Genomic DNA, 9,707 nt, shown 5'->3' with positions numbered 1-9,707 from the left:
ATATATATATATATATAATAACTTAAGTACTGTTAACAAATTTAATTCCCCATTCACCAAAAAAATAATTGAATATATTAAAATAAATATCTTTAACCTTACCATTTCTCTCACACACATTTATTTTATAATGTTAAAAATATAAAACAAATATTTTGATAAATCTCCGTAGGTTGGAGGTGATTGTCTGGTCTGGAACCATTTTCTGGTTTCGAACCTTTTTTCTGGTCTGGAATATTTGTTAATTATTTATGGATATCTTTTTATCACTTTGGGATTGAGTATTTTGGCGGGGTTGACCAAAACCATACTTAGTGTTCTCACTTGTATTGTAAAAAGCTTACACCAACAACTATATTACTTTATGTGCATTTTTAATATTTTACCCAATAATTAATCATATTATGTGCATTTTAATACTTATCCATTTATAAATGTTTATTGTACGGTAAAAATTTAAACCTATAACTAAAATACTTTATATGCATTTTTAATATTTTATATAATAACTTACATATTAAAGTCTTATAATTAATTTGCTTTGTATATTTTAATATTTTATATAATAACTAACCATATTATCCATATTATAACTCAATTACTTTATATACATTATATACATTTTGGTATATTATGTAATGCCAAACCATATTATTTCATTAACACTTATATAATATTTTAAAAAAATTTAATAAAAAAATTGCATTTAGTTTATTTTAAATATATTTTTATTATATATTAATCTCTTAATATATAAGATATTATTATTTTCAATATTATATTATATTATAAAATATTAAATATTTAACCTTTTTAAAATAAAAACAAAATAATCATTTTAATATTTTTTAAAATTTATTAAATTAAAATATTTCAATAAACAATTAACAAAAAATATATAATTTTCATTAAAATAATCTAATAAATCCTATCAATTTTATCATGGCAAAAATCACTATTAAAACTCTAACTCTAATTTTAAAAGAATAAATTTGATCAATTTTAAGCATCATAAAAATTACTATAAAATTATAACCTTAAATACATTTAAAAATAAAATGGCATTTTCCTACAATTTGGTAAAATTTGTTGAGATATTCCATAAAAATCGCATTTCTCATAATCTACTAAAATTTATAGAGATATTTCTGAAAATCTCTATCAAAATTTTATAAAATGGCATTTTTCCTTTATCTAATAAAATCTTTAGCGATATTTCTGAAATCTGGAAAAAAAAAAAAAAAATTAATAATTAAACTACACTTAAGAAAAATTATAAAATTGATACCATTTTTTAAGAAGAAAAAAAAAAAACTAGAAACTGTACCCATTATAGGTAACACCTTACAAATCCAACCAACTATAAATCAAATATAATATATTCTCCAGATGATAAACATATAAGATTACAGTAGAAAAATGGAAAATGGTGCAGCGGTGATTGCGTGATGATTGTAGTTACGGTACACGATACTTGGAATTTGTCGGGGAACAATTTCCGCACAGGCACTTTGGCAGAACTTGGCTAAACTACGTCCATAAACATTTGCACTAAAACTCTTATTCTTACTCGCCTCAGTTATTCAAAACATACTTAATACACACACCTAGTAACAGTAACATACTTAATAGGCAGACCTAGTAACAGCAACCCGGTCGCCATTATTCCTTGATAGGCACTTGATCGACGAGAATTTTGAATATTTGGTCCTTCACTTCCTTGTTAGATACGGAGAAGCCGTCTCCGTATCTGTACAGAAGTTGAACTCCTCGTGTTATATTGAAATTGAACTTCTTGCAACAAAATGGTACACTGTCGTCCTTAAGATACTCCAGATTCAATTCCTCAAGGGAGAGATGAAGGATGCCCTTGATGTGATTTATCGCATTTTCGACGGTAGAATCAGGATTGTCTTTAATATAACAAGCTATACTTGAAGCCATCTCCCCGTGTTCCTTCTCGTCCTTCATTGCAAATAGTGAAGACGAATCAGTATTTTGCATAGAATTGTATGCATGCAAATAAATCTCGATTTAGATGCCAAATACCTCGAAATCTCTCAAGTCGTCGATGAGTCTGGCCGTAAATTCTGAGAGCTCCTGCATCTTAGATGGAGAATATATTTGCTCCAGAACGTTGTTTGGGAGAAGTTGACCCATCAAGAGAAGTGGAAACAAATTTAGAATACACATCCCTGCGCTAGCGCGCGCATTCTTTATGTACTCATTAAACGTGGGCATATGAGCAGTCGCCATCCATTCCGCTTCCTGCAAATAAGACTCAAGATATCGCTGCCACTGAAAATACAACCAGGGAAAGTACATTAATGGTTAATCGTTAATGTGTTAATCTGCTTCCCCCTTTCAATTAAAAAATCTCAAAAGGTCTTTTCCACCGTCAATTGGCTTCTTACTAGGTCGATGGAAGTAAAATGAAAATACTAATAACATCCCATTAAACTAATCCCACTACAGAATCACATATCTTCCTAAACACATACGCCATTGCACTTTAATGTGGCTGTCATATCCCGCTTTTGCACTTTGACGACTTGATCAGCCAATTCATTCGCTGTTTTGAAGAAAAACCGGACTGCAATTTTTATGTGGTCTGGAAGGTCATCTATCAGTGAAAGATCCCATCTGAAAATGGCACAAACAGTAACGAAATTGAAAATATTCAAGATATATAACAGGCGCAGAAAATATATGATTGGAATATTCTGGGAAACTAGAAATAACTCAATTGGCAATTTGCACAAAGTCTGTATAATTTGAATTCACCGTCTGACTGCCTCTGTGGTGGTTTTCAGTTCGTCCAAGAGACCGTGAGTGTCATAGAAGTCATCTAGAACAGTTGCCAACACACAAACTTGTGCCAAGGCAATTCTGCTTTGAGAGAATTCGGGCTCGAAAATGCATGTAGCCGCCCAGAAAACAAATTCCACGTGACGTATCCTATAGAAATTCAGCTGTGCAATTTCTGACTCTCGCCACCACCTACGCAGCACAAAAAAGTTGTGCAGAGGGTGAACTCTTATCATGATCTGCCAAAATTCACAATGAGTATATATTTATTCTGCGTAATATTAACGAGTTTTATTTAATTACAACGACATTTAGGTAGGGAGACTCATTTTTTCTGTAATATTAGGAAAATGTTTACACTATGATGAATTAATTTGCAGATAGTTATTATGAATGAGATTTATTTTTTAATATTATTAATAATATGAAAAAAGAAATACCTGTGGTTTAGTTTTTGACCGGTCGCAGGCTCAAATTTTATGGGACATGGTGAGAATGGAAGTTATTTTGGGAATTAAACTTATCAAGAAGTCTAAAATATATAATTTAATTTAATACATGGTAAATTGTGATAATAAATATCCTATTATGGGTGAATAAGTCTTATAAATAAGCTTATAAATATTTTTATTTTTTAAAACTCAACCTGTATTGAACTGTTAAAAAAACGCTCTCGACGCTATAAACTATGAAAATGGCAAGTACCGATCACTACCTTGTAATAAACTGTAACTCTTTCTGATGTATGCATTGCAGGATATTGAAGTCCAATTTGGCTAACTCCAGAACTTTTTGGTTGAAATTCGACCTAAATAAAAATTTGGAAAGAGGATTTAGCATGGCATTACAATATTCGTAATTTGAAGTTAAGTCTAATATATATAATTAAGAGGGCCAGTACTTGAGCCACGAGCTGTTTTGTCCATATATTTCAATAAAGCTCCTTGCCTCCCATCTGGGCGCACTGCAATACCAGGGAAACTCCAATGCGTACTTTACCTAAACAACAATGATGAAGTTAAATCCTTTATGAACCATGGACACCATCCTTCATTTAAATTTTAATTTAGACTTTGATCTACCTCTTCCAAAAGACTTTGATCTACGTCGGTCACATCCCCGCGTCCAGCTAAAACTTGATTTAGATATTCTCTTGTGAAAGCGTTTGCCTCTTGCATCACTTTTTCTCCGGGAAATGAAATGTCTGAAGCTCGAAGTAACGACAACATGCTTCTCAGTCGTTTCTCTCCAGAAGAACTTCGCGTTTTCGCCCTTGAAATTCTCCAACACACCTGTTTGGAAACTTTGGAATATAAGTACAGAATTGAATTAAAATAAAAATAAAAATACGCATGTGTTTTGATACTAAAATTGTAGTTAAACACCTACATCAATTCTCTTATTTTTTTTAAAACAACTACATCTATTACAATAAAAATTTCCAAGACATTTGTTCAGTGTTTAGTAATATAAAAAATAAATTAAAGATAAAAAAACTTTTGACGAATGCGTCAGCGGATAACACCTCTAATGAGCCCATTTAATACGCGTCAGCTATGAGATTCGAATCCCGGACGGAATTAACAAAATCCCTACAAGATCAACTACAACTAGGCCATCCTCTTTTTTTTTTTTTTTTTCCTTAATGCAAATATGTATACCTGCTGTTTGTTATCGAGCACATTCAGTAGGTTATTTGAGTTTGGAACTTGTCTAAGTTCAATATTTATTAATAAACGCTTTCACTTTCACCATTCAACTTAGGCTAGCCCAATATAGTGAGCTCTTTCACTTATACTGCCCAACAATATTAGAAAATATCTTGAAGCTTTACATCAAATTAATTGCAGTTGATACCACCTGAAGACACGTTATATCGATGCAGTCGGAGAGCACGAAATCCTAATGCGGTCGCATTAAGGTCTTTGCAGGAATCGCTCGATCCCACCCAGATGCCCTTTTCGTTCCAACATCTACTCAGCTTATCAGTCAGCGTGGGAATCGAAAATAGCCCCAATGTCGGAGTGCACATATATGTAAACGCTAAATTAAATTTATTTATCTGTCCAGATTCACTTACCTGTAAACGTAATCTAGGGCACCTGTTTTTATTTCAAGTTGAAAATGTCGATCAATTCCAAGGCATTCCAATGTGTCGACTATGTGAAGACGTTTGATTAGATCATAATTGCTATCTTCCATTTCGTTCAAAAGTAATTGCTTTATCTCCTCAACCAGCATTCCAACGCGTTCATAATATGCCGGTGCCTAATTACAGTTCAGTGCAATTAAAAAAAAACATAGAGAATGAGATAGATACCATGATAGGCTCACAGCTAACAACCAAAAAAACACTAAAAAGCAGATGACAGAGCTAGAGATAGGTGCCATGTGAGAGAGAGAGAGTATACCCCATAGGGCGAGTTGAGGGATTGTATGAACTCATCGTCCCACACGTTTCCGTGGCGATTGGCCGTGCGTCGAGGGATGGAAAATTCATTGCTCATTTTGGTGGAAGCAGATTCAGAAATCTCAGCCATAACAGCACGCTTTGCTATGCGATTTACTTAATGAGTGGACCATAGCGGCTCGCTTATATATATACACGCCTAAAACTACAATTTCCTGCTTGACATAAAAAAATACAAATCGATGCTAAAAGACAAATCGCACAGAATATTTGAGAGAGTTCGGAGTATCAGACAACAAATTTGGGATAATTTCTATGCCCTCCCACTGAGAATATTATAGTGTGAAATCGTCGGAATATTGGTGCTTTCATGGAAATATGGATTATGCGCACGAGAAAAGCTTGAACGTAGCTAATTAAACTATGTCATATATTTTTGCAACATTCAGTCAGAGTAAAGTTAAAATTAAACTATATTTTATATATATTTGCGAAAGGTCGGCGAGAGTAAAGTTAATATTAAACTATATTTTATATATATTTGCGAACGTTAAGTCATAAAGTTAATATGAAACTATATTTTATATATATATATGCGAACGTTAAGTCGTAAAGTTAATATTGAACTATATACAATATATTTTTGCGAATGTTAGGTCAAAGTTAATTGCATGATGTTAGGTGAATGTTGGGTGTGTTTGAAGGGAGTGAAATTGAACTTTAGTGCATCTCAATTCCTATATTTTATTAAACTATTATATTAATAATGTTAATTATATTATTAATATTGACATGTGTTTGTTGTTTTTAAATTTACAATATTCTTAATATTTTAAATATATATCCGTTAATTATAAATTTTTAATTTTTAAAATATTATAAATTAATATAAATAAAAAGATTTATATATAATTAACTAATAGTTAGCATTTTTGTTTTTTATTCATATAAAATTATACAGGACAGAGATCTTTGGTTTAAGCACAGGAGTCAACAAAAGATTTGTTGTAGTTTAGTGGAACGTCGATATTTTCACTTTACCAAACAGGAGTAAGTCATCTCACATGAGGTGTGCTATGCCCTTACTAAGATGGAGATTAGGACCATGTGTCAAGGAGAGTTATGCAAATACTATCATTCCCATCTACTCTAAAAACCATAACATTTGACATATATCATCACAAAGCATAACGAGCAAAACATCCAAGAAATAGAAGACATACATTCATTCATATGAAAAAATTTGAAGAGGCACATCCAACTAACACATTTAGAACCATAATGAAATCCCACAACTCTTCCCATTAACTTAAAGCATCATTACATTCTGGCTCTATCACCATTCAAATAGGAAAAGGAGAGCGAGCATATAAAGTATCTGAGAATCAGATAAACACAGAACCATGCTAAGTCTCATAGACTTAGTGGTAGCATCTCAACATATGAGATTTTTCTTCTCATTTCCTTTTCCTTTAGTTTTTATAAACTTCACTAACCTGAACTGCCAGTCACTTCCTTAGATGCCACACCCTTTCCTTCATGGTTTCTTCTGTGGCTCAGAAGTGACTGCTCCATCTCTCATTGATGACTATTGCGGCTGAGCTGCACTTCCATGTCCCCATATTTTCCACTTACCAATCTTCACTGTCTAATGGATCTTGGCAAATTTTCTTTCTTTCCTCAGTTGTTTCCTCCACAACTACCGTTTGGTCACACTCATCAAAATGTGTCAAAAACTTTGTCCCGCAAAACAAAGGACCCAACAGGCCCCGACCACAATCAATTGACTCATCCCCGATTCAATCCTTTGTTTATGTTAATGTTTCTTCTTGCTACTACAGGGCTCCGGCTTGTCCTACATATTCTTGAATCGTTTCTTCATGTGTTGTAGGTTCTCCTTCAAATGAAGGACCCAACTATGGGACAGGTTGCTTGGCTACAATCTTGAATTGTGTATAGACAACAAGGGTTGACCACCAGGGATCCCTGAGGGTGCTATCTTGCTCAATAAATTTTGCGGTAACTTCAGTTGTTGATTGGCTCGGTCTTGCATTCAGTAGAGCATTCCACTAAGTATATTCTTTTGTGCAAAGTTGTTCTAGTTTCTAGAAATGGATCCTTGTTGATCGCTTGAGGTCACGAAGTAGGGCATTGGTTGTGTGCAAGTCATCCTTAATCTGCTGGATCTTCTTCTCAAGAAATCCACTCTATGCAAGAATATCTTGTCACTGGTTGAGGTTGGGTGTGGTCAAGGCCTCATTGAACAATTAGTGAGCATGTTGTCACAAAGTATATAGCGATTGATTTTTCTTGGCAAAGAACCCTGACCAATCATGAACCTGAGTGAAGATTTCTTTCTCCTCTCTCGTAGCCTGATGAAGGGATGCCTTCAAATAAGCCACATCAGTCATCTTCTGCTCAATGTCTCTGGCATACTGGGTGGCAGGATCATGGAGTGCGCTTTGGCTTGCTGCAATAGTCTTCTGAAGCTTCTTGTTTGCCCTAGTGTCCACGTGAAGGTAATGATGAAGTGGTGTCCACCTGAAGGTAATCGATTGGAAATTTGCACAAAGTATCCATAATTGGAGTTCACCTTCTTAGTCTCTCTATGATGGTTCTGAGTATTTCCAACAAAACATGAGTGTTATAGAGTTTATCTAGAATCATTGAATGGTATGGATTTAACTTTCACACATTATTTTAAGATATTTTTTTACAAGTCACATATCAAAGGGTTGATATTTATGTGAAAATGGTTGATATTTATGTCAAAAATTGTTATGTCATTTTTGTATTTTAAATTAAATTGATTAATTTTTAAAAGATGTCAAAAAAAATATGGGTTATGGTTTGTTTGGCATGTAGTAGGAAACTATGGTATTGACCCATGATATTTTAACAAAGCCTATACAAATAATTTTTATAAATTTTTTAATTTTAACAATATAAAATATATTATCAAATGCTTTTATCTCTATCCATATTTATCAACTATTTAATTTATATAATTATATATTCATAATTAACAAAAATAGATTTAATTTTTTTTTCCAATGAAAAATAAACGAAGAAAATTAATAATTAATGTTTTAACTTCCTCAAATTTTCTGTTTACACCTCGAATTCAACTATTTCGTATACATTCTAGAATTTTATATGATAACAAACCGTATTATAGGAAAATTTAGTAATTGCAGAGGAAAAATTATTCATTTAACACTTATATAATACTAAAAACGAAGTGGATAAAAATAATTTCATTTAACATATATTTGTACAGTATTTAAATATTATATGATAAGAAAATTTGGTAAATGAATATGAATGATTTTTTATTTAATAATTATTTATTAAGATAACTACATTAATCAATATGGTTGATATATGTGGATAGAGGTATGAGGTATAGACATATATCAATCACATGCACAATCACATTATCAAATATAGTTAAAAAATGTTGATAAGCATTAATGGCAGTAGCAGTAGTAATAATAAAATGTATAGTCTAAGTTATAGGCGAAATAATTATTTTTCACCGGAATTCACCAAAATTTGGCAATACAATTAGCTGAGAGATTAAATAGTAATGAGGAGAGTAAAATGAGATGAGGGTCGGCTCTTAATATCTGATGATGAGAGTCGGCTGCTACAAATTATTTTAATTAATTAATTAAATTTTTTTTTAATAATAAAGATTGATCATTATAATTAAAATTTTATTAATATTTAGATTAATTAATAATAATCTTTTAATAATTAATTACTTTTAATATAATATGATAGTTATTATTAATATTACCTATATTATTAATTATTATTATTATTATAAATGATAATAATAATTAGAATTATAATTTAATAATAATTCGAATTAATGATATATAATAATCATAATTAATATTAATCATTATTATAATATTGTAATTATAATAAACTTATTATTATTATTATATTATATTATTTTTATTATTATTATTATTATTATTATTATTATTATTATTATTATTGTTGTTGTTGTTGTTGTAATTATTTAATTAATAATAATTATTATTATATTACTATTATTATTATTATAATATTTATTATTATTATTATTATTATTATAATAACAATAATAATAATAATAATTAGAATTATAATTTAATAATAATTAGAATTAATGATATTAATGTTAAAAATATTAATCTTAGAATATTGTATTAATATTTAATTTTTATAATAAAGTTTGATCATTAATATTTACTATTATATATTATTAATATTAATTGTAATTATTATCATTAATTATTAATAATAATAATAATTAGAAATAATATTAATAATAATTATTATTATATTATTATTATTATTATTATTATTAATCTTATTAGTAATATTATTATTATTATTATTATTATTATTATTATTATTAATATTAATAATAATAATCCCCCGGATGCGGGTGTTTAAGGCGATGGGACGGGAGTTGGAGGCTGGCCACATGCCG

At 30.4% G+C, this 9,707-nt stretch overlaps 1 pseudogene across 1 annotated transcript; it reads right to left on the bottom strand.

Annotated features, from left to right (window-relative positions):
- Positions 1-1,414: 1,414 nt before the first annotated feature.
- On the bottom strand, positions 1,415-5,348 carry LOC149192894 (delta-selinene-like synthase, chloroplastic; annotated as a pseudogene). Its single transcript, XR_016254396.1, has 10 exons — positions 5,220-5,348; positions 4,889-5,076; positions 4,669-4,781; positions 3,891-4,100; positions 3,710-3,807; positions 3,524-3,616; positions 2,785-3,000; positions 2,502-2,643; positions 2,050-2,298; positions 1,415-1,965 (listed from the first exon to the last, which is right to left on the bottom strand). The product of XR_016254396.1 is annotated as a delta-selinene-like synthase, chloroplastic (transcript).
- Positions 5,349-9,707: the final 4,359 nt, after the last annotated feature.

This window comes from Pinus tabuliformis, chromosome 2_2 (assembly GCF_031772625.1).
Source record: "Pinus tabuliformis cultivar Carrire ecotype Pingquan chromosome 2_2, CPIR1, whole genome shotgun sequence".
Lineage (NCBI taxonomy): Eukaryota > Viridiplantae > Streptophyta > Pinopsida > Pinales > Pinaceae > Pinus > Pinus tabuliformis.
The sequence above is the reverse complement of the archived record's forward strand: the minus strand, read 5'-3'. Positions and strand labels throughout refer to the sequence as shown.